The sequence below is a fragment of the Saccostrea echinata genome, unplaced genomic scaffold, assembly GCF_033153115.1.
Source record: "Saccostrea echinata isolate AGI-Se365-2 ecotype Australia unplaced genomic scaffold, CSIRO_AGI_Sech_v1 ptg000014l, whole genome shotgun sequence".
NCBI lineage: Eukaryota > Metazoa > Mollusca > Bivalvia > Ostreida > Ostreidae > Saccostrea > Saccostrea echinata.
The window spans coordinates 12,417,768-12,444,699 of record NW_026889763.1 but is presented as its reverse complement, the minus strand read 5'-3'; the positions used below and the strand labels follow the sequence as shown (position 1 = coordinate 12,444,699).

The window sequence follows — 26,932 nt, the reverse complement described above, 5'->3', positions numbered from 1 at the left end:
CATATTCTAAGTGACCTCGAATTTAAGTCAAGGCCATTACACACTCTGGATGATATATTTATCATCTTTTCAGTGAAATGCAAATGCATGCAATTTGTTCTATTACAAAAGTATAGACCTTTTTGTTTATTTGTTTGTATGTTGTTTAACGTCCCTTTCGAGAATTTTTCAATCATATGGAGACGCCACCATTTGCCGATGGAGATCTGCAAATTTTGACCTATACTCGGCACACATGGCCGTTTAGCAGTGAGGGATCTTTTTCGTGCCAGCACCTACTGTCAGACGGGACCTCAGTTTGTACGGTCTCATCCGAAGGATCAGTCTGTGCGTCCCACAGTGGGATTCGAACCTGCGACGTAAGGGTCAACTCCTTAATCCACGACTCTAGAGCAGACACTCTTACCATTGCGCCACTTGGGCGACTAGACCTTTTTGAATTTTACACTTATTATATCAGTGACCTTGAACTTGCTTAAATGACCTATGTTAAGGTCAAAAACAACCTTTGAACAAATTATGAGCTTCCAGTGATACCCAATGACAAAGATATACCTGAAAAAGAATATTGCACTTTTCTGTCAGTGACCTTGAACTTGCCAGAAAGACCTTGGAACAAGGTCAAAACACATTCTTGGATCATAAGCAATCTCTGTATCAAGTAAAAGCTTCCAGTGATTTTATATAACAAAGTTATAGCATGTGGAAAAAAAAAATATTTATCTGCCAGTCGTCTTGAACTTGCCGAAAAAACCTTTGTTCAAGGTCAGGAAAACCCATCTCAAGCAATCTGAGAAAAAGTTTCCTGTGTTCCTCCCACCCCTTATAAATTTATAATCCAGGCACGAATTTTGCCACTTCTTCTGCCAGTCTAGTACTATGTTATCTCAAACCGGTGGATCATAAGCAATCTTTGTTCCAAGTATGAGCTTCAAAACTTATAACACATACAGTAATCTTACAGTTTTCTGTCAGTGACCTTTAACTTACAGGAATGACCTTGGATGAAAGTCGTGTCAAACCCTTTAATTTTGTCATAAGCAATTTCTGTATCAAGTATGATACTTGCTATTTTTTTCCAATGACCTTGAACTTGCTGGAATGATGTTGGATCAAAACCATGACACACCTTCGGATCATTAGTAATCTTTGTACCAAGTATGACCTTCCAGTTTCTTCATAACAAAGTTATAATATCCTTGGCAAACTATCACTATTGTGGCCTCGCCCTATCCCCGGGGGTCATGATTTGAACAATTTAGAATTTACACTACCCCAGAATGCTTCCACATCAGTTTCAGCTTTTCTGGCTCAGTGGTTCTTGAGAAGAAGATTTTTAAAAATTTTCCTATATATTTCAATGTAAAACTTGTATTCCCTATTGTGGCCTCGCCCTACTCCCGGGGGTCATGATTTGAACAATTTAGAATCTACACTACCCCAGGATGCTTCCACATAAGTTTCAGCTTTTCTGGCTCAGTGGTTCTTGAAAAGAAGATTTTTAAAGATTTTTCCTATATATTTCAATGTAAAACTTGTATTCCCTATTGTGGCCTCGCCCTACCCCCGGGGGTCATGATTTGAACAATTTAGAATCTACACTACCCCAGGATGCTTCCACGTAAGTTTCAGCTTTTCTGGCTCAGTGGTTCTTGAGAAGAAGATTTTTAAAGATTTTTCCTATATATTTCAATGTTAAACTTGGATTCCCTATTGTGGCCTCGCCCTACCCCCGGGGGTCATGATTTGAACAATTTAGAATCTACACTACCCCAGGATGCTTCCACATAAGGTTCAGCTTTTCTGGCTCAGTGGTTCTTGAAAAGAAGATTTTTAAAGATTTTTCCTATATATTTCAATGTTAAACTTGGATTCCCTATTGTGGCCCCGCCCTACCCCCGGGGGTCATGACTTTAACAATTTAGAATTTTCACTATCCCAGGATGCTTCCACGTAAGTTTCAGCTTTTCTGGCCCAGTGGTTCTTGAGAAGAAGATTTTTTAATGACCCCACCCTATTTTTGTCTTTTCTTGATTATCTCCCCCTCTAAGGAGACTTGGTCCTTTATTTTAAAAATTTAAACTCCCCTTCCCCCAAGGATACTTCGGACCAAGTTTGGTTAAAATTGGCCCAGTGGTTCTTGAGAAGAAGTTGAAAATGTGAAAAGTTTACAGACGGACGGACGGACGACGGACAACGGGTGATCAGAAAAGCTCACTTGAGCTTTCAGCTCAGGTGAGCTAACAAGTGAAAGTGACCATGCCCTCCCCCCCCCTTTAGAAAACACGGACCCTTCCTCGAAAACGCGGATCTGTGTTAAAATGGTATGAAAAGTCTTAGGTATGAAGCTTTAAAAGTCAACGACCCCCCCCCCCTCCCCCATACACACACACACAAACACACACACACGAAATAGGTTTTTCACGTTTGGGAAAAGAGTTTCTTTTTTTTGGCTCGTCAAGAAATTTCTGGGTTGAAATATCTTTTTTTATTGGGATCCCCCCCATGGAAAAAATTCCTTGATCTGCGCCTGGACCCCATCTAATTTTTTCTACATGTATCCGTTAAAAGAGGATGTGACCCTTCATTTGAACAAAACTTTACCAAAATTATTCTGTGTTAATTTTCTTTGTTATGGTCCAGTGGTTCTTGATAAGATAAAAATGAGAAAAATTTACGAGTAGCTTTAGAACAACAACGACGATAATGCTTATATACACCAAGATAGCAAACAAAGATGAAGAATTATGAACAGCAAAAGCTTACTTGGGTCTTTGGCTTGGGAGATGAGATACTTATTAAAAATTGAAATTATTTTGTCATTTTTTTTTTACAATCGACGGGCCTGCATTTCAAAGAGAGAGAGAGAGAGAGAGAGAGAGAGAGAGAGAGAGAGAATTTCTAGCTAGGTCTTTGAATAACAGTGAGATCGGTTCAGAAAACCAGGTCCCTAAGAATGTACATGTATATAAAATAGGCAGTGCCTTTCTCTCGGAATTCATTACCTGCTTCTATAAAGCTCCATCCTCACTTGTACTGACATGTACCTGGTAAAACCAACCGACTGCGAAGGAAAACATTCTATTTATTTCGAGGATGGGGGTTTACGTATAGTGATGAGAGGAAATTTATTCACCTATACGTTCATTAAATATGAAAGATTGCTTCTGAGTATTTGTATACGATCGCACGAATTTCGTGTTAATTTTTAAAAAGTTAGATTATGAAAGCAAAGAACTAAACTAACATTTGTTGTAGATGAATTAAATAATTATATAGCCGTTTATAAGTTTTTTTTTAACATCTGTAGGAACCACTTTATTTTAAAAAACAAATAATCGTCCTATTATTGGCGCCCATGATATATTAGACTAGGTGTTTAAATAAAACATAATTCAGATATCGACATCCAAGAGAACAACACATTCTTTTTCAGTGGCGGAAACAGGAATCTTGAAAAGGGGGCCCGACCAGTTTTGTGTCGGGGTAGGGGCCCAAAGCCACATTATAAATTGATTTATTAAATCTTGTGTATATTTTGGATACAAAAGGGGGCCATGGGCGGATATAGGATTTGTGATGGGGGGGGGGCGTGGATAACTTCGTTCAGGCAGGGGGTCTTGGGGCCGCCTTAAGGCCCCCAGTGGGTCCAGGTGGTGGCCCAGGGCGCGAAGCCCCCGGAAGCTCCTGGGTTTTCGTGAATTTTAAGAGTCAGTAAAACCAGACACAAAAATAGTTGTATTGATTACTTCCTTTACACAAAAGCCTATAAGATATGAATTAAGTTTGTAACTTACAATACTCTAAAGTCTTTGTAGGAATTTCACGTCTGCTTAAGAATAATGTATAAATTTATTAATCATTTGATAATTTTTTATTTCAGATTTACTCTTGAGAAAGCAGAAACTGTGTGTATCTCCGAACTTCGTGAATCTCCGAACTTCGTGTATCTTAGAAGTCGTTCTGAATCATTATTATTTCAGCAAGGATGCTGGTCAACCTGATATTTGTATGTAACTCTAATGTTATTCCAAAAAGTGTTTTTTTTTTTTTATTCCATTCACTGACCTACACATGTATCTCCACCGCAGCCAACGAAACAATATAAACAAACACGCTGTAACGCGCAGTTCCCTTTATAGCAGTATGAAATAAACGAAGCACAATGATACACAAAGAATATCTGAATATTGAAAAATTAAATATTGCAACGTTTGTTTTTATAAGTATTAAACATATATGACAGATACACTGTAGGGTAGGGTGGTGTAATTTCGACCGATTATTTTTTTATATTTAGATTTGTTCAAGTATGTCACTGCCTATTACATGTATTACGCTCAACATTTACTGGATTATTTTTCCTTCGGAATACCTTTTATTGTTCAGATTACATTGTGTTATATGTATTATTCGTCATGATATAAAATAAATGTGTTCGATTTACAAGATATGTGTGTTGGGTAACTTCAACTGCACACGGGGTATTTTCGATCGATGTGCAAATATAAATGAAATTATTCGAGTCATCTCTAATTTAAAAAAATACATATATATTAATTTAAATTATTCTGTTGTAAAACATAAAAGATTGTGAAAAAATGCTGACAAAAAGAAAAAAAAAAGCAATTTTCAAAATGTACCTAATTTGAAGACATTAAGTGCACCAGGTGCCTAGAGACTAATTTACCGATTTGTCAAGGCATGCTACAAATATACATGTATATATGCGCAGGCATCTAAACCGCATGTAAACAAAACAGATGATTTTTTCACGGTTATAGAACTAGTTTCTACGGAGTATTCTTGTACATAATACTTATCCTAATCCTTTTTTTATACGGATGGTGGTCATGATTTTTTTCTGGTAACAAATAGCATTGCGTCATTTTCATTGGTCGAACTGAGTTACCTGCTGACGCCGTATTCATGCAAAGGGTAACTTCGGCCGATTTCTGTTCAGCTGATTTGCATTTTATTTGTAAAAACTAAATACTATAAATTTAAAAGGTATGAATTTAATTTGCAAATTTAAACATAGTTGATAAATTTCACGCCAGGAATATCCACTGTGTCTTTCTGTATATACAAGATATTTTTAGAGGTGATAAACTGATAATTCCCCGCAATGGTTTAAAAATACTCGTCCGTAATTTTTCGGGCGATAAAGTTTCTTCTTGGATGTAATTTTCCAGTAAAGAAATAAATTTCGCCTATTATTATCAACATTGATTTGTATATGAAAAATGCATTTTCTTTCTGCATAAAATAGATGTGTGTACACTATAATGGGTTATAAACAAATTATTTTAAGGTATTTATGAACAGTCGAAATTAACCAGGTGGTCGAAGTTACACTCGTCTGTGACCATCCTAACCTATATCCTGACGTTAAAAAAAGTCTTGTATCTATGTAAGTAAATTATTGCATAGTTACACCATTTGATAAATAAATACATCAATCAGTGGATAGGTTTGTAACGTAGACCTTCTGATTTTACCTCACTCGGCACACCTCGGCCGATTCGTACCTCATCTGGATGAAGGTGACGGAATCAGCCGAGGTTTGCCGAATGTTATTTACCTTCGACCAGCTTTTAAATATTGCAGTATTTTTCTTTGCATCATCATAGGAAATTGACAAGTGCTGTCTACCCTTCAAACGAAATCGGGAGACGTTTTCCGCTTCGAATAATTATGAGATAATATTCATAGCCCAGGGAATGCGAGGTTTTCAGACTTGATTTTTAAGAAAACCGATACTTGGTCATAAAATAAAATTACCATTTTTTAATTGACCATTAATTATAAAACCAAAGTATGGCATTATTAATATTAGTCATGTCATATTTTGAAAATTTTAGGGTGGGGGGGGGGGGGGCGTGCGCCCCCAAGCCCCACTTAAATCCGCCAGTGGGGGCAGGCCCCCTGAACCTCCTCTAAATCTGTCAGTGTTTTCTTTCATTATACGGACTTGCAGAATAAGCGAAATACTCCAGACATTTAATAAAAATCTCAAACCCGATCTAAAACGCGTTGACAAAGTCAAACCAGACGGTTTAAGTTTTTACGGCATTTTTACAGCGATATGAGAAAAGTCGGATAATTGCTGTTAATCTTGAGAAATAAAGTTCGGCATTTTTCAACCTCGTTCGGTATAATATAATTTAGTGATAATATTTCCGTTAAGGAGGAACACATGGACGAAGGATAAAAAAAGAGGTATTCTGCATGTACATGTAAACATCATTGCCATAATTGTGTACTCGGGATTAAACCCAAAATCCTTCGTTACATTGTATTTGGGTATAATTTTCACATGTTCTCAGGCGGATAATCATTTATTTTTATCTGTCTAAAGACAATAATTTCAGTTAATAGAGAAATGTTTTTATTTCGTCGTTTTTTTCCCATCCTTTTGGTTTACACGTTTGCTTTGTACACAAAAGCGTGTGTTCATATACCGCTGTTTCTACACGCTATCGATGTGATCAGGGAGAACATGATTTCCTCCAGCAATTTCCTTCTTACGAAAACACTCAATGAAAACATATTAAGTGAAAATATATACACCCATTAGTATCTTAGTACCTTAGTATCGACCTGTTTAATTGCAATGTCACCAACCGTAACGATCGCTGGTCAGGACTTGAATATAATTTATTACCGTTATTAAAACAACTCGTCAGCTGAGTGGACCTATGATTTAAACAGTAAAATAGGGAAATTCCAGAGTTCGAAGTGTATTTATTTTGGGCGCTCTTCCGCATAAACAAATTAAATCGCATTTACGCGTACTTACATGCATGTACCAATAATTTGTGTCATGGGTAAATTCAATTTATTAGATGAAATAAAACAAATGCATAAGATTAATCTTCCTAAACAACACGTTTTTAAAACAATCTATCTGATATAACTGACGGTATAAAATAACAAAGAAAATAAAGGGTTTGTGTTTGTATTTAATTTGGAATGAGAACAAATCTTAACCTGTCAAATCACTTATAAAACATACTTCGTTTTCCAGACACTAATTGCCATGCATAATCTTCACATGCACTGACCAAGAGGTCACAAGTTTGAAATGTATGGCTTCTCATTGCGTGAGTTTTGTCAACACATGTCTGAGTAGACTATCTAAGCCAACTGATTCCCAAAGAAAACTGCATAGGAAGGGTTTTTTTTTTTTGGGGGGGGGGACAATTTTTAACGGGTAAAATTCATTCGACGCTCGATAGAATTTTCAAATACAAGTGAAATATTGAGGCGATTAAGTTACATGCGTCCGACCTAGTATTTTGTATGCATTAATATTGTAAGTTAGGAAGAAAATAATACAAACTCAAAAGTACTTAATTTTATTTTCGATTTTCCTGACAATTAAAAATGTGACCTCTACATACAATTATCGTTTTTAATTATATACATCCTGTTTAATGTTCATGAAAGAAATAGCAACTCGTTAAATAATAACATAAGAGAGATAAATAAACTGTTTCTTTAATACGCAAACAAAGTGGTCTTTTCGGCATTCAAAATGCATTGAATTTGACGTGAATAAGTGAAAGGCAGTTAAGACTAGCTGATTAAAACGAGCGAGTGATAATTAAACAGTAAGACGGAATCATATGAAAGATTCGAAATGATTTTAAAGTAATTTTCCACAAAGCGCAATTATCTCAACAATGCAATGTTTATAAGAATAAATATGCAACTTTCTTGTAATTGAGCGAATAAAATATAAATTGAAATGTATACTAGCGACTTAATCAAAGATATGAAATAATCTGAAAGATTCATCATATTTATCCACTCATCACTTAGTTAAAATGTATTTGGAATGGCCATTCTATGGTTTGTTTTGTGTATGACCTTAGGTCGCTGGTTCACACGCCGATTGATCCTCGGTGACCTCCTTTGCCACGCGCTATCGAGGGAGGGGTTACATAATTGTAAACACACGAGGTGAATGTAAAAGGCGTGTACTTAATGACTGTGAATAGTCTATGTTTAAAGTTTTGTTTTATTTTCTAACTTTATTGTTTGTTTTTATATGATAAGAAGAAAAGGTTATCTTTTTCCCTGTTTAGTAGACTGGTTTATCCAAATTTGAAAACAAACGAAATAAAAGGGAAAGTTGTCAGTAAATAATTTGGAAATAAAGCACAAAATACTTCAAAAACCTGATTCTAAAGAATATTAGCATCTAATATAGCAAGGTTTATTATTTATAGTAAGTTTATTTTAATTACACGCATGAAGAGCTCTTGTTTACTTGCTGAATGAAAACACTTACCTGTACATGTGTTATGCTTCTAGCTCATTTAGAACACAAGACTCAAACAAAATAACATTTTCTTGAGATCAATAAGATGTTAAATAACAACTTTAATTACGGCAGCTATTTCGAAATATTTACCGTTTTTGAGTTATAAAGCAAAAACTTTAAAGGGCCCCAGATCCCTAATTTTAGGGGCCAGACCCTTTTTAGTGGTCTCAAATAAAAGGCCTTAAAATTGTGCACAACTTTTATTCTACATGTTTTATCAAAATATTTTTAGTTTAGAAGATAAAAAGGAAAATATGTGTAAATTTTCGCTCTTTTTGGCGTTCTAATTTTTGACCCCTCTCTAGGGCCATTTTGAATACAGAAATTGAAAAACAAAAACCGATGTGCACAACTTCAGTGCTTCTATTATTTAAATTCGGTAGAATTTCTACTCTAGCTTCAGTAGTCTCTGAGCCTTTGTCTGGAAATGAAGCCTCCTAAATTTTCATTTAAAGGGAGATAACCCAAAAGCGGAAGTGGGTTTTTAAAATGTTTGACAGCATTCTGATAGAGTTTTGTAACGTCTTTAAACCCTGCAAATTTGAGCAAAATCCGTTGAGAAATGAGCAAGATATGAGGTCTCAAAGTTGGCGTCTAGGAAAAAAAAAAAGAATAATAAGAATAATCTTAACCATCAGAATCAGTAAAAGGTCTCCCGTTGGAGCGGAAGACCTTAATGAAACGAAATGCCTATGAAAGATTTAAATTATTTAAAAATAATAGTACTTCATTTTTTAAGACATCGCCACTACATAATAACATTAAATATATGTCTTATTAGTTTTAGATCACAGTATCAAGAAATACAATTTAATTCTGCATGCATTTAAAATATTACCCATTAACACTTTGACATTCTCTCACTCGATCTCTCTTCTCTCTCAAGAGAGATGTTACATTGTACTTCCATTATATAAGAAAAAATATGTATATATATATATACCAGAAATTCCAGGATTCGAAACCATTCTCAGGTAAAAGAATATTTGTCCACATGCTTTACCTCTAGACCTGCTCCGACAGTGAAGTATCATGTGCTATTTATGTGCACATTTTGCATTTCAGATGGATAATAATTCTTATTCGATTTTTTGTGATGTTCCAAAAAAATCTCTTTTTGAAAATCAAATTCATTCTGTTTCAAGGAGGCAATTTTTCAGATCAATGGGGATTCCCTATTTGAAAAACAAAAACCTTACTTATTTTGCTCTGTTACTAATTAACACTTCCTTTAATGGCAAATTGGAAGTCAATATGCAGTTTTTAAATATTGTCCTACATTGTGCTGTATATACCGTTGTATCTGAAAAAAAAAATGAAAACCGTTTTCTGTTACTTAAAATTTTCTTATAAACAGCTACAACTTTAGGTAAAATAACAAAAGAACTACAACACCCTCTTTATTTATTTTTTTTTTTTTACCGAAACTTGGTCATAATAGAAAAGATTTCTCACGTTGATGAAATTTAATTTAGTTCATCTTATTATAAACGGTAATAATAATTTTAATTCAAGTGATCTCCAGCTGCCGTCCATTGTAGTTATTACAACAATTAGGATCAGGCACACATATCCCGACTGATACTGTGCATAGGGAGGTTAACATGTATGAAGAACCAGAGCCATCAGTAATGAAAATTGAATAGACTGTGTGTCTTATGATTTCTCATTGCAATTATTTTTAATAACTAATGATGAAAAAATATGGAGAAAATTTATAGCTCATTGTTATTTGTTCAATGGTAAATGAATAATTCAAATACTATTCATAATAGTAATATCCCAGATATCATTAAAAAATGAGAATAAGAAAAACAATAAGTATTATCAAAAAGTTTCGAAAACATTTTGAAAATGTATCAATCTTCTGATTTTGTATATTTAGTAAAACGTTTTAAAATATTTTTTTTTCAAAATGATTTAGCATAGTTTTGTTAAAATCTATCTTTCTTGAAATGTTACGAAAAGGTTTTAAATATTTCATTGTGTAACATGAAAATGTTTAATATTTGCATTAGACATCCATAGTATCATTTGTAAAACGTAATAAATCAATTAATAGAAATGCGGGCGCGGATGCAGGACGGTTTTTTTTCCAAGGGGGGGGGGCACCCCCAGTCAAAATAAAAAAAATCCAATGCAGGAAAAAAGTCCATTCCCAAACGTAAAAAAAAAAAAAAAAAAAAACATTTTTCGTGGTGGTGGGGTCCACGTTTTCTAAGGGGAGGGGTTGTTGTTCCAAAGAGGGTTTATTTATTTTCATTCATAACTTGAACTGTTTAGGACTGTATATTCAAGTTATATCCGTACGACTTCCCTAGTGTCTTGACCTCAGCTGATTTCAACCAATAGTTACATGCAAACTGACAGACATATTCGATTTATATGGTTAATTGAAGCTCAAAAGGACCTTGCACTTCTTATGTATTTATGTTAAGAGGGGATAGGATTTTTATCTACGTTTATTTGGGTCTGTTTGTTTGTTTTTGTTTGTTTGTATTTGCTACATATTGATAAAAACTGAGGGGCCGATTATAATCCAAACAGTCTTAACTTAGGCACTATTTCTTCAACATGCACAACCGATAGCATTGTGTACTATAAATAATCTTTGTCAGGTGTAACTACACAGTGAACCATGAATATCACATGACCGACTGGTAAAATTGAAACAAACTGATACCATGTAGCTCTCCAGTTAACACCATTTTAATCTTAAAATAGTAACAACCGGAAGACACCTGGTAGCCATATCTGCATGCGTTTGTCGATGGATATTGGATCCTAGAAATTAATCGAGGTAATTATTACTTGACGGACTTTGATGTTGATGACAGTGGTGCGTAAGGTGTTTTTATGTTGGCGTATAGTTTGTGGTTTGCTAGAAAGCTCTTAAAACCTGTTAATTGTTTTTAAATAATTGAGAACAACAAAATATATGCAGAAGAAAGGTCGTTGCATTTGTATTTTCTATGATTCCTTGGCATCCATAGGAAGTAGCATGAATTTAGACATTTATAATGATTTTTTAAAGACTATTGATTTTTATTGAAATGTAAAATGTTTTCTGTAACATTGCACATTTTTGCACGATTATTTTGAAAGTTGGTAGATTGGTCAACACAGCCATTTTCTGGGAATCAAATTACCTGCCCTTTATATAGTCCATTTCTTTATAGACTTCGGAAAACATATATTAATATAAAGACGTAAAAAGGCAAATTGGACATATAGGATATCTCATGACTTGTGGTTGGGTATGATTTTTTAAGGCTCGGGGATAAAACACACAATGAGTTTGATAAAAAAAATCATATGTAACCAAAAACATGGGAGTTTGTTTTTATCACATGTTTCACACATAGCTATTTTATGCGTTATATTTTATATTATAATATTATATATATGTAAATCCTTAATATTTGACTTGATCAAATTCATGCTAAAACCATTGTGATGTCACAACTGTGGATATGAAAATGATATCGTATGAGCAATGTCCACTGTATAAAGCAGTATTACAAGTGATAAAATGATTTTCTCTTTAAAAAGTTATTATAATTTTTTTTGTCGTATTCTAGGACTTGAGAAATTACGAGTGACACAGTGACTGAATTTTTCCATAAAAGGTAAATATATCTTATTTTTTTAAAAGCATAAACTGCTTTTATGTATGTGTGATATTTTTATTTCATTTTTTTGTTTTTATATTTTTTGGTTCACTGTCTTTGTCTTTTATTTTTAGTTTATTGTCCTCATCTTGTATATTTAGTTTATTGTCTTTGTTTTGTGCGTGTCTTCATTTTTTTAAATTTCATTTTTGCACAGCATTCATGGTAAAAATTCAGTTAACACTCACTTTTTTGCACGTAATCATGGTTCTCACGTACTTAGGTGTTTATTAAATATACTTAAAGCATAAAAACCGTCCAAACTTTATGAAATGCTTACACCATGAAGTGTGTGACAAATTGAAAGTTGAATATACAAAATTGAACAGAGTAAGTCTCTTATACAAAGTCAATCGTATAAGAAAGGAAATAGATAAACTCAAGAAATACAGCAACAAAGACAAAACAAATGCATACTTAAGCAATATCTTTGAATTACAACAAACCAAAAACTCATTGATAAGTAATGGAAGTGGAGAGGAAGAGGAGAGTAAGGAAATTCGAAAAGAGGATTCATCAAAGGAACGGAGAGAAATGAAGGAAGATGAACTTTTGAAGGAAAAACTCAAAATTATATCGGAGCAGAATATTGTGATTGAACACCTACGGAGAGAGAATACAGCTCTTAAAGACAAAATAAGAGCTTTTAACGTTAGAAATACAAACAGAAAATTAAAAAAAAAAACAAGAAAAAATGAAAAAAAAATTAGAAAAAAATGACGACAAAAGAAAGTGTTGAAAAAAAAGATAAAAGTGTACAGCGCAATACTATGAAAACAGTTATTGCAGACTGGAAGAAAGAAATGGATTTTTTTAATGTCAGAAAAAGAAAATAATTGTGATGATGATGATGTTGTACATATAAAAAAAATATTGATTCAAAAGGGAAACCGTACAATTTCAAATTGAGAAACTTATATTATAATTTTAGAAGTAGGAATATAGCTTTAGTACATATTGCCCCAATTATTAAATCTGTTTTAGATGTTTATAATATTAATGTAGAAAATCTACCATCAAAGAGTATGGCAGGTATTTTAACCAGTGAAATGGGCGTAGTTTCTAGAAATCATTTAAATGAAGAACTTAAGAACAGTGCAAATATCACAATGCATGGAGACGCAACTACGAAGAAAGGGAAGCATTATTATGGAATTCAGTTTAGTACTGGTGACAAAGTTTTGTCTGCAGGTTTAAGAGAGGTCTGTGATGGAAAGGGGGAGACATAATTATGTAGATATTACAAAAGATGTTTTAATAAATATATCACAGAAAAAGGGTGACAGTGATACTATTTTAAACAATGTCTCTTGTTTTTGACCGACAGAAGTGCTACCAAACAAAAAGTAAATGATATTTTAAGTAAAGATATAGATCATAATGTACATTCTTTTAAATGTTCTATTCACCTCCTCCTGCAGTTTTCAGATGTATGTATAGAAGAAATTTTTAATATTGAACAAGAGTTGTCTTTAAGATTTCCTGGGTATACCCATTCATTGAAAGAGCCTTTTACTTTGTGTCTTTTAAAATCTGTTTCAAAATTATTTTTCAAAGATGGGACAGGTGATCCCAATGATATACAAGTTTATATGAAAAATCATAGTGTTTCAGATATTCCCTTTGTAAACTTTAGATGCAATCGTTTCAATGTTATGTTTTATAATGCTGCAGGTACTTTTTTTATGCACAAACTTGTATTACAGTATTTTTATTCTTTGAAAACTTCTTACACTTTTAATCAGAGTTTTATTTTATTATGTTTGCAGAACAAAAATTTTTAACTCTTTTAAGATCACTTGGCATTTTATGCAAAATTATCACAGGACCTTATTTTTTAAAAGCAACAGAAGTTGGAAACATTTTAGATATGGGTTCTGTATTTCAGAGACTTTTATTTGTTTTAGATTTGTTTATTGAAAATCCAATTTTAGCTTTGAACAATGAAGTTTCACTTTTTTATGGTTCATATTTTTATGACGAGGTTTTTGAATTTTTATTGAAAACTTCACTGAATGACAATCTTACATGTGTTTTTATAAAGCGTCTTTGTAATGTCTTAAAAAGGAAAGCTAGTAAAATATTTAGTGAATTTTTAAGTGGAGGGAAATATTTTAACATCAGTGGGAATGAATTAAAAGAGTGTAAATCATGTGATACGAATAACATTTGCCTTGAAAGACTCATGGGAGAGTTAGATTTTAAATGAAAAGCAGCCTCCACATCATCATTAAATACCATCGAAAGTAGCATTTTAAATTGTAATAACAGAACAGAAGAGTGGTTGAAGAAGAAGGATATAAGTGAACAACAAGAGATAATAGATCACGCTCGTTCAGAAAATAGAACTTTTATGCTAAAAGACAGAGAGAAAAACGAAGAACTTTTTAGAAAACAAACAAAGATTTTAGAAGAAAAAGAAGCTAGAATGAAAGAAGGAGAAAAAAATCAAGTGAATTAGATAGAGCAATAGAGGACATGAGGAAAGTTGGGCTTTGGAAGAGTGAAGGGAAGATTAGAGAAGAAATAGAGAAGCTGAAGACAAAAAAGGAAAAAGTAGAGACATTAAAGAAGCAAATCAACATTTACAAAATAGTTTTTAAAATTAAAAAAAAAAAAACAGAAGCAGTTTTCTTCAAAAGGAAAGGTCTTTGATCATAACAAATTACTGGATAATCTTTTGAAATTAATAGAATTGAGAAGAAATGCGCAAGAATGACTGATGACTTAGTAGGTAAAGAAATTGTGCATACCTGGACTATAGAGAGTGGCGAAAACCAAGATTGGGAGGGCCAAATAAGGAGTTTTGAAAATGGAGTTTACAAAGTAATTGAATATGGGATTTTTACACTGTTTCACAGAATGCATTAATTGTGCATGGCACTTAATATCATAACAAATTTTGTAAAACATCCTCTAAATAAATTTACAAGAGGCCCAAGGGCCTTAATGGTCACCTGAGAACAATACAACAATGTAAAGGATCCATAGAAGAAAGAGTAAAATACAACTCAGGGCAGAGAAGAAGATTTTCAAAGAAATAATGCATTTTCATTATATGATGAGTACCTACAGCTCCACCCTTACTACAAAATCCCTGACCCTGGGGCCATGACTTTTGATAAAAGGCTCAGTAATTATTACAGTCGTGCCAAAAGTTTGACTGCTTATTGTCCAAACGTAAAGAAGAAGATTTTTTTAAAAATTGCATTAATTTTGATGGTTTTGGTCCCAGGCTTCTGGGGGACAGGGACCATGAAATTCACAATTTTGTTCCCCCTTACCCATACACGCTATATGCCAAAATTGGTCGATATTGGTTCTGCTGTTCTAGAGAAGAAGTTGAAGATATTCAAATGTTCACAGACGAGATGCAAGACAACGGACGAAAACAGATAGAAATACAGAGTGATTTAGGTGACTTAAGAATGAAAAGTGTTATTTTAAAGAAAATTCAGAATTTAAGAAAAAATCTATTAGCGGTACCTGACAATAGTGGCATATGACATCATTTATTAAAGTATAGTTTTGGTATTATAATTAATAACATGCTTAAGAATCATGGAAGTAATTTAAAAAGTTTCAAGGATAGAAAAGGTTGTATCTAGAATAATTTATTTGGAGTGTGAAAATGGATATAACGGAAGTTACTGGAAGTTGTTAAAGGTGACAAGATTTCATTTTCTTCAAATTATGTGCAAAAAGTCAAAGCGATGTATTAACAAGAAAAATGCAATGTTGTACGTACCTTGCGAATTTTGAGTTTTTGGTGGATATTGCGTGAGATACTTTATATTAGCTTATCACTTTATTGGGTAAAACAATCGCATGTTATACATTTAATAATGAGGTATAATAATGATTTAACACATATCCAGACCAATGTGTTATTTAATGTAACACACTTTTTGTTAAGAAAAAATCATCCTCAGTAAATATATAATTTAATCATTTGATTCATCAATTTGAGTAGGTATCAGTCATTTTTTTGTTCTTCATCATGATGCATTAATCACTAATTATTAATGGTAGTATATGTATGTCTTGTGCATGTTTTTAAATGTTAATTGTTTATATTAATGTTTTTGGTGTAAGGTGTATTGCCTAAATGTTCAATTGAAATTTATGTTTATATATACATGTATTTCAGTTATAAAATTTATAATTGTATAGGCCATACAAATTAATTTCAAATATTTCATCACTTATTTATGGCTAATAAGAACAGGAATATAGTTTTATAAATGATATTTTAGATTGTGTACTTGTTTAATAAACAAAAGAGCTGATAAGAATGGGATTATAACTGTTCAAATGATATTTTAGGTTGTGTACTGGGATGATAAAGAAAGGAAGAATGGCAGTGAGTTTGAGTTAACAGGGAGGGAGATTAATATTGACATACAAGAAGGAAACCTATTTATAAAAGGTAATTTTTTATAGCATTTACATCTCATTTAACGCCTTTCATTTACCATATTTCTTCATTCCAGGATATTTTTTTCCTTTTTTGAATGTAGAAGGTGATATATTTATTCTATTTTATTTTAGACACCACCAAACTGGATCACTGTTACTCAACATTTTGAAAAAGACTATAAATACAGACAGTAAGAGTTATCCTTCATTACATTTCTTTTTTTGATTTGGAGTAAGTTACAGTTATTGCCCTTTGGTGCTTTAGTCCTGCTCCTGCTATTAGTATTCATAGCAAGTTATATATTCACAAGAAAGGAGCCAATGAAATGTGTTTTATTTTTAACCATGTCTTGTAGGTCAATACCTTTTGGTGTTATTTTTAAAACTTATTTCTTATTTTCTAATTTTAGGTGAATTAGCTATACCATGTTTTTGGAAACTAAACCATGTCCAAAGGATATTAGTGGATGGAAAAATCGTGAGAGGGACTTAAATTGTTCTCTTCCAAATGAAGTCTATCATTGTCCACCTGACGAATACGGAAGATTGGGGGAAACATGTACCAAAGGACTTGCAAGCTGGGTTCAGAAAGGTAAACAGTAAAAAGCAAAGTACATTTAACATTTTATGTGTCATTGCGTTTTACTTCTATCGGAATTTTGAGAGTGAATAATGATAGTCTTGGTGATTTTAAATATCATATCCTAGTACAGGACTTTAGAAAGACATAAAAAAATGCACACACATTCAGTGATTCATTAAAAATATGAACAATAACAAGGGAGAAAACTGTCACGGTCTCCGTACATTAGGATTTCTTCCATAAAAACAGTGTGTATGTTTACGTTCTCCTTTTATTTATCTTAAAGAGAAACATAGGCACTTTTACCATTGAGGAGTCCATAAAGAACATAGACCTTATCTCACTCATTGTTAAATAATTCCTACAATTAGGTCACTTAAGGTCACATTATAAGGTTTAGAAGGAAAGTTCCTTGAATCAAGCAAAAGGATTGTCTGCAAAAGATAAATTGGGAAAGGGTATGCCATTTAAATTGCATCATTCTTAATTCGTTACCTTACTAATCCTGGCCCACTGAAATGAAATCTGAACCCTGAAAACAATAATAACATGATTTTAAAAGAAGGGCGCTCTATTCTAATAATTTTACTTATCGATTTCGAGGGTGAATATTTCCAAACCAAAGAAATACACATAAAATAAATAGAAGCTTTATCTAAAACTTAGAAATATAATCTTTGATCCATTAAAAATATTAATTTTATAAGAAAGACAGATTTTGCTAATGTAGTCATTTACATAAATTGTTTCTAAAAATTGCGATGTTAATGATATTTTGTATACATTAGTAGAAATGCATTTACATCAGAAATGATTTGGTAGAGCTCATGTAGGGCAAACTCTAGATGGTTTTAAAGGTAAAACCAAGTGTTTAAAGAAATAATGAAATTCATTCAATAAATTACCAAATCGGTTCCCTTGAAGCCTAAATTCTGCATGCCTTGCAAACACGTAGAATGAGGGGTTACTTTTTTGCCTGCTAATTTTGAATAAAAATACTAGTATGGTCTAGCCCTCACTCATATACGTTATTGTGCCACCAAAATTATCTTCCGAAAATGACAGTGACATCCTCTCACATTTCTTTTGTTCCTTTTTCGGACCTCATTTCACTTGTCATTCTTGGACTGAAGCCCACGTAAAAAAAAACAAAACAAAAAAAGTGAGAGTTTTGAACGTGAGAAAAAGACCCGTGTTAAAGGTATGATTTCTTATTGTAATCCTGAAACTATTGTCTGTTAAAAAGACATATCTGTAGGCGAAGAGGATTTCTAGAAAAATTAAGCATTTCAATAAATGATTCCGCATTTGGACCTGGAATATAACTCACAGAGCTCATTTTATTGAAATACTTTGGCAGCTAAATATTAAAAGAAAAGTGAAAGCATTTTTTCCCCAGAAAATACTTTTTTGGAAAAATTTAACAGTTTAGAGTGGGAGACATAGAGAGCTAGAGAGAAGTGGAGGAGGCGTGGATCATGCACGTGAACTACGGAATCATGTAAATTTAAGGCTACTGCGTTTATGCAAACTATCACGCAAGCCAATTGTTTGATCACATCATAAAAAAAAAAAAAAAAAAAAAAAAAAAAAAAAAAAAAAAAAAAAACTAGACAGTTATTTACTAAAAATATACATTCGACGTTCTATCACAAAGTAAAAATATTTAACTTTGGAGTATCACATGCAGTTAACATGCCATTCACCCAGCACATACAAAACAATTCTAGATATTCATATCAAATATATTCCATATATTCCCACCTCTAATATCTTAGAGGTCCGTGTTTAATTGCTCTGCTCCTATTTTGTAGTGTTTAATGGACTTTTGAGCTCGAATACTGTTCGTTATCTCCACATATTTCACCTACCCGATTTTTGCAGTCAACCAAAGAACCGAAAAATTTTCACCAACCAATGTTCAGCATACCATCTAGCAGAACATTCTAAGTTTATTAAGCATTCCCTAGATTTGAATAAATAATAAATTTCTGAAGTATGCAATGTAGTGGTTAGAATTGAATTTTCCATTTTTATCGACATGAGAAAAGAGGAAGGCTCAGAGGGGTTTGCCTAGGAAGAGAAAGCATCTCCTTTTGATCAGACTCACTTGCCCTATGTATTGATCGGCAGACGGAACATTCCGTAATAAAATTAGGCATAAAACAAAGGCTTAGCATTGGTATGAAACACGTCAGCGAAAATACGACCCAAAGATAGGTTATATTTGCTAACAAGGTCATTATAATAACCATAGAATAAACGAAATGCTGATTTTTAACGAGGTTGTTGAAATCCATGTAACATCAATTTATCTGTAAGAAGCCTGCATCGGTTAAACCATTGATCATATTCAGAGCATGTTCTTGAGCATCGAATAAGTTGGGAGATGTAATCACAATATGCAGGTGATAGCGGAATATTCCTATATAAATAAAGAAAGTTGACGATGGAAAGGCTGAAGTCCTCTCGTTTGTCATACATGTTCAATTTACTTATTAGTTGGCCCTTATCGTCAAAAGTCAATAAAACATCACCCAGAAATGAAAAAAAGATACGGCAGACTCTGTGATGCCTTTTTTAAGTTCACGGGGATATATCGAGTTGACATATGAATGATAAGAGTTTACAATATCATATACTTTTAACGTAAGTCACTCTCAATAATGACGACAATGAATTAATAATTCATATCGTGAATACTAGCGAAATATATAGTGTTTCAATTTTTTTTTACTGTTAGAACTTGGGAAAAAAGTACATCAGAGAGTATATGTACATGAGTATGTTACATCTTAGAATACATGTGATAAAAGAATAAGAAAGACTATATGAGCAGTATGTTATGGTTCCAGCAGACAAGGCTTGTAACAATATTGTCTTTGCTTGTAGGGCTCGTTTTTGTAAACTTAGTTTTATTTATACATCTGGAATCCAACTTACACTCACAATTCACTTTCTAAGGATGTAATTCTTCAGAATCACATTTAAGTCTTCGATACTTTTAACATTCCAGTGAACTTGGGTGAGTTCGATTTACCTTACCTATACTAGATTACTTAACTTCATAAAAATACTTACAATATACATTACCAGGTCCAGAAAATGCTCTTCCAAGACCCTATCTTTACTCCTTACAAAAGTATTACTGTAGATTCCTAAATATACGCGAGGAATTAATTGTCGAGTAATTTCAACTCGCGAAATAAAATTATTGGCTTTATTTTATTGTGCTGAAATGCATGTTAAATCTCTAGATCAAACATCTACTCGCGAATTATTGTTTTTGACTTCTAAGGGCCATATAAAGTACTCGCGTAAAATAAGGAATTTACAGTAACTGTTGTAAAAGAAAAACTTCAGAGGATCAGGCTCAACATTTAAATATATCGATTAACAATAGTTGCTCCCAGTTATACGTCGACTCGATATATCCCCACGTAGACTCGATATATCCCCGTGAACTCGAAATAAAAAGATGTCACAGAGTCTGCTACATCTGTTTCATAATTGGATATTCTAATGTCTATGGACAATTAGGGCCAAATAACAACTAAATTGTATGAAAAACGAGTCAACACTTCAGCTCATCACCTTCTTTTATTTATGCAGTAATATTCTGTAGTCACCTGTAAATGGTTTTTATGTCTCTCTACTAAATCGATACTACAGCATGCGCAGAGTACATTTTTTTTTTAAATTGAAGCAGAGTAAAGTTTGATGTTAAGGGGGATTTCAAAGCAGTATTTCGTAAATTCTGCGGTCGTTTTAATGGATATTTCCCTTGTCAACTGCATTACATACATAAATAATTATTTCATTTTCAAGATTTAATCGGGTTCGCAACATTTTTCAAGTAACCAAGTACTTCTAAAATTTATGTGTAAAAGCTTTATATGATCCATTGATGATATGCCCTTGCAATAGATTGATTTATTAAGACCCTGCATACAAATACACGACAGTATCACTTGACTATTGAATTTATGGAAAGTATGTGAATAAAATCATAAAATAGACATAGCATGCAAGTTAATGGCAGCTTACATTTCTGCAAAAAATATTTTATTTCATTACAAAATTATTTTTTCATTGTATAAAATATACTGTGATCCGCTTCTCACTGAATACAAACTGCGTCAAATTTTAGGATGTGACGTTACAAGTGCATTGCGATCGGTGAATGGTTCATGTCTTGATGTGTTGGGTTTAAAAAACGACAAGATTGCATACAATAGTAAGTATTGATGTAGTTTAAAGCTCTCCGACAGTTCAAAAATGCAAACCATCTCATTTTGTGGTAATCTGAAGAATCGATATTTTTTGTGATGTCATAGTAGATATTTCCCGTATGAATTAGTGTCCGCCTCCTTTTTTGTAGCCTCAACTGTGCTGCGCAATGAGTATTTCATTGAAAGATGTCTTAGAGGACCAAAATCAAAAGATTTCTGGCCAACTGTAGAGCCTTTTTTTAACAAATATAGGACGTCTCATACAGAATGATGTAACTCTTTCAGAAAATAATAAACTTGTAAATAAGCGGAGAGAAAAAAGTCAGATTTTAATGATTTTTTAAAATAAATGTAGCTAAAAATATTAGAACCCAGAAGAGCAGGTTGATGAGGACCACCCAAGCATTAAAGCAATTAAAGTAAATACCTTCGGTATAACACAACAGAGCACTTTCTTCTCGCCCATTTAGAAAGATTTCGTAGATAATAGTATCAATAAAATTAATGTGAAAAAATTTACAGGTATAGATGGAATTTCTCCAAAACTTCTGCATATTGCTAATCCAGTTATCAGTAAACTTTAACCAAAATAATTAATCTGTCCCTGGCAACATCAACCTTCTCTGATAAACTAGAAATTGTTCAAGTGATTCCAGTACACAAGACGAATAATAGCTTAGAGAAGGGTTATTACATAACAATGTCAAAAATTTTTGAAAGAGCAATAGAAACACGGTTAACAAACTTTTTTAAATAATATCTTGAATAATTTTTCAGCAGACTCTGTCAGGTTTTGGATATCAGACAACTCTATTAAGAGTAGCCTAATTGAACACTGGAAAATGCTTTGGATAACAATTAGTACACTGCAACCCTTCTAATGGATCTTCCCCAAGGTCTTTGGCTGCGTTCCCCATGAACTACTTCTTTTGAAGCTAAAAGCGTATGGCCTATGTACATCAGGACAAGATATGCTAAACAGCTACCTCTCACAAAGAGAACAATGTGTTAAATTAGGGCATCATGTTAGTGACATGCTAAACATCATTAAAGGAGTCCCAAAAGGATCTATTCTTATACCCCTAATATTTAAATACTTTTAAACGACTTGTTTTTCTTTGAAGATAAATGTAAACTTTACAAGTAGAAGATAACACATTAACAAAGTCTGATATATCTTTAGAACAACTCTGAAAGATGACAGTAAATCTCTCATCAGATGGTTTTCTTCAAACAACATGCAGACTAACCCTGAAAAAGTTCAGACAATTTCTAATGGAAACAAAATACAAAGTAAAAACATTTAGATGGAATCAAAATTCACAGTGATGAAGAGGTTAAGATACTAGGCATTACTATTGACTCCGGCTTATCTTTTGATACAATTATTACAAACATGTATGAAAAGGCAGCAAGGCAATTAATTGTTGTTTGTTTGTTGTTCAACGTCCGTCTCGAGAATTTTTCACACATATGGAGACACCACCACTTGCCGATGGAGAATTGCAATTTTTGACCTATATTCAGCGCTCAGGGCTATTAAGCAGTAAGGGATCTTTTTCATGCTAGCATAGTGGGATTTGTGTAAGGGTCAACGCCTTACTCCACGACTCTAGACCGCTCTTACCACTACGCCACGCGGGCATCACGATTGAATGTTCCTTAAAGATTAGGAAAGCATTTAAATAAGTTAGGAAAACTTACAATATCTCACTCATTCAAAATGTTGAACTACAGTTATTGTCATTTAATATGGCATTTCTGTACTGAGCAGAATACTTGGAAAATTGACAAAATTCAGGAAAGAACATTATGATTATTAAAGTTCATATGAAAGTTTATTACATAAATCTGAACTACCATCTCTGAAAACTAGAAGAATGCTTGTCATTCCTCTAGAAATTTTTAAAATTATCCAAGGTTTAAGTCCAGTCATTTTTGCAAGACCTATTTGTTTTAAAAAAAATAATTCATACAATTTTAGATATACAAATACTCCAGAGGTCTCAAGACCAAGAACAACAAGGTATGGAATAAAGTCCTTCAGCTATGAGGCAGCAAAGCTCTGGAACTCTCTGCCAAATGAAGTAATGAAATTTTCCTCTTACAATCAATGTTCAAACCACATTTCAACTTGGTGTGGCGAACTAAATTGTAAATGCTCTTCTTGCAAACTCCAGACTTTTATGTCTCATACCAAACGTCTCACATTTAGCTGCTTCCTGTTTGCTGGTTTTAAGTTTATGATTTTACTTTATTATACCCGCACTTTCTAAAGAAAGTTCGGGTATGTTGTTGTTACTCATGTCTGTACGTCCGTCCGTCCGTCTGTCTGTCACACTCTTCTTTCTCAAACTCCTCTTACATTTTACATAGTAGCCTAATCATCTTTTGGGAAATGGTTGGTGGTGTCATGTAGATGTGCAGTAACGTTTCGGAATTTTCATTTTCACCCTGGGGGTCAAATGGGGGTCGAAAAATGACGTTTTTTATGCAAAAAGCCCCTGGTTCCCTGAACTCCTCTTACATTTTACACAGTAGTCTAATCATCTTTTGGGAGATGGTTGGTGGTGTAATGTAGATGTGCAGTAATGTCTCGGAATTTTCATTTTCACCCTGGGGGTCAAACTGGTATAGCTAATTCAACCACAGAGCTTAGTCAATTTTAAGATGCACAACCTATTCAACTCTTAATCATTCTCACGCTAAAGATCGTTTCTCTGGTTTTCGAAAAAGAATAGGCTCATTGGGGGCCGCCAGAGAAACCCCAAAAACTCTCAAAACCGTTCATACAGTATTTAATTAATACCGCCGAAATATGGCTGAAATATTGCCGACTCGGCGTAAAACAACAATAATCAATCAATCAATCTTAATCATTCTTAAAATATTTATATCATTCATTTCTGATTCAAGGGAGAACTAGAGATATGACCAGAAGTATATCCATTGACTAAATAAATAAACATGTACATGTATATTGTGTTTTTTAAGTCATTAATGTTTGTTTGTTGTTAAATGTCCCTCTCGGGAATTTTTCACTCATATGGAGACACCTGTCACCACTTAAAAATAATGAAGACGTACAAGTCGGATTTGAGGTTAACATTTATTTTAGGAGTTTTCAACAATAAAGACGTAAAGAGATAACCCCTTTCCCTCGCCCCTTCCCCTTCCCAGATCCCTGTTTGTTCATGTAACTAATACTTTATTTTGACATAAAAAAAATGTGAATATATACAAATAGTTTAATGGTCCATCTCTTTGAATGATTTTCATTCCTAATTCTAGGAGGGTTCATGGGTTGACCCAAATTCATGAATGAAATGTCAAGCAATCTTATCATTGATGCACTTTTATTTAATTTGATGTCGTCATATTGTGAACATTTCCAGTTCATTAAGAGAGTGGGGATGACCTCCAGGGGTTAACAACCTTAAACCATTAGATGTACATAACATAATAATACAAGAAACAAAATTATGTATACTCAAATGGAAAAGTTTTCTACTATTTTGGAGTTGCATGATCGTTTGTCATTTCAGGGACACATGCAGGGAGTGGCTAGGGAGATTGGAACCCCCCCCCCCCCCCCCGGACTATATATAGGACTATATACTGATTTACAGAAGCAAATAAAAAATGACTTTGGACGCCCTACCCCTTTAAAAACATGGACCCCACCATCATTGTTTTTATTTTGTTTGTTTGTTTGTTTTTTTACCCCTGGAAAAAAATTCCTGGATCTGTGCCTGTAATTGAATGTAATGTCGACAACGGGAGATAACGCTTCAGAATGTGAAATTCGTCTATTGTGGCATCCAATGATCTTTGATCCTTTTTAAGCTTTAACCTAACCATTTGCATTTCGGTTATTTTAACCCAATCTATACTTAAACTTGTACTTACCGACTGTCATAGGTCCTGTCAACCTCATGAAATATAATCCAATTAAAACACAAAATGAATTAATTTCTACTGATATACATGTAATCACGTGTACACCACATGCACTGCACCATGTGTAATGTATAAAAATGATAATGAAAAAAATAGTACTAGTAGGGTGAGGCAAGCCCAATGTGATGTAGTTCAAAAAGGTGTTCACATACATGTACAGTACAAGAACAAATTTTAAATTATCATAACAAACGATGTGTAACATAACTTTGACATCTAGGCCTATTTCTAAAAGCAGGTTATTTGTGTGTGTGTGTGTGTGTGTGTGTGTGTTGGGGGGGGGGGACAAAATTGATTGGGTATGGCTTTTCAAGGAGGTTTTTGCCCAATCAAATACTAAAAAAAAAGTTTGCACATTTTGAGAAATTCATCAAAAACGCTTTGTACTAAAATAATATTATTTGTTGTTGAGAAAACAAATTTATAAAGTTCCATTTATGGGCCAAAAATTTATATCCCCCTTTTATCAAAACCTAATTTACATTGTTAATTAAATTAATATGTTATTTCAGACTGGTAATGAATTAAGTAAAGGAAATACCTATAAGATGCTCATAGGTCACATGGTCATCTGAGCATTAATTTTTATGCTCGAATTGATGAATTCATACATGTACTGTGTAAATTATAGAATTATTTTGACTTTTTCCTTGGTAAGCCCAATATGAAGGAGTGTGCATTTAGAGGCAAACACCTTAGTGCGGGTATTACTGTCTCATGACAGCATCTAGTTTACTATATTAGTGCTGGCTTAACCCCCTCTTTTATTTCATGTGTGCATGACATTCGTTGTATATATATATATATATATATATATATATATATATATATATATATATATATATATATATATATATATATATATATATATATATATATATATATATATATATATATATATATATATATATATATCTGTGTGTGTGTGTGTGTGTGTGTGTGTGTGTGTGTGTGTGTGTGTGTTACTGATTTCTTTTGTTGTGTCTTTCATTTGTTATTTTTATTTGTGTTTATTTGTGTCTTATGTTTCATTCTTGTGTTTTATATGTGCGTCCGTTTTTAAGTATATGTACGTGTAAGTTTAAGTACATGTATGCTTTGTCTTACATGTATTTGTACATTTTATATGTGCTAAATATGTTTCTATGCTACCAGTCGGTTTCAAGCTCATTTTTTTGTTAAATGTATATTATCCGACTATAAATAAAATTTACTACCACTTCTACTACTACTAATTCACACACAAAAAGAAAGAAATTTTGTGTCCTAAGGTTCTTTATATATGTTGACGTTGCAACCATTATGGTGAGCGCAATTGTGTATATTATATGATAGCATACCTATTCACTGCTAACCTAGATCCTCCTATTCCAACCCCACGAGACATTTGGAAGATCTAAAGTGTGACGTCACATGAAGTCGCATGTTAGTTGCGTATTTCAGTAACAAAGTCTTAAATGTTTGATTGTTTAACAAGGAAAGTTTAATCTACCACCTTCCTACAATATCCATTGAATCATGATTAGTTAATTCCTTATTTGTGAACTTTCGTTGATTATCGAGCCATCGAATTCGTTTGGATGTAATATGAAATATTATAGAGCATTATTGATACTGAGTTTACTGCGGAAAAAATCATGATAGATAGATAGATAGACAGTTGCTACCCATTTTTATCGACTTAGTTCAGTCGCGGCCGAGATTCGAACTCACGACCTCCCGATCACGGAGCGAG

General features: G+C 33.1%; 1 protein-coding gene, 1 long non-coding RNA gene and 1 pseudogene across 3 annotated transcripts in view; all 3 read left to right on the top strand.

Moving 5' to 3' along the window:
• LOC133186759 (uncharacterized) overlaps positions 1–26,932 on the top strand; it is a 217,682-nt gene that overhangs the window by 126,521 nt on the left and 64,229 nt on the right. The gene's annotated exons all lie outside the window — the stretch shown is intronic.
• Positions 1–26,932, top strand: part of LOC133186761 (uncharacterized) — a 63,014-nt gene that overhangs the window by 34,914 nt on the left and 1,168 nt on the right. The window lies entirely within an intron of this gene.
• On the top strand, positions 13,874–16,615 carry LOC133187228 (uncharacterized; annotated as a pseudogene).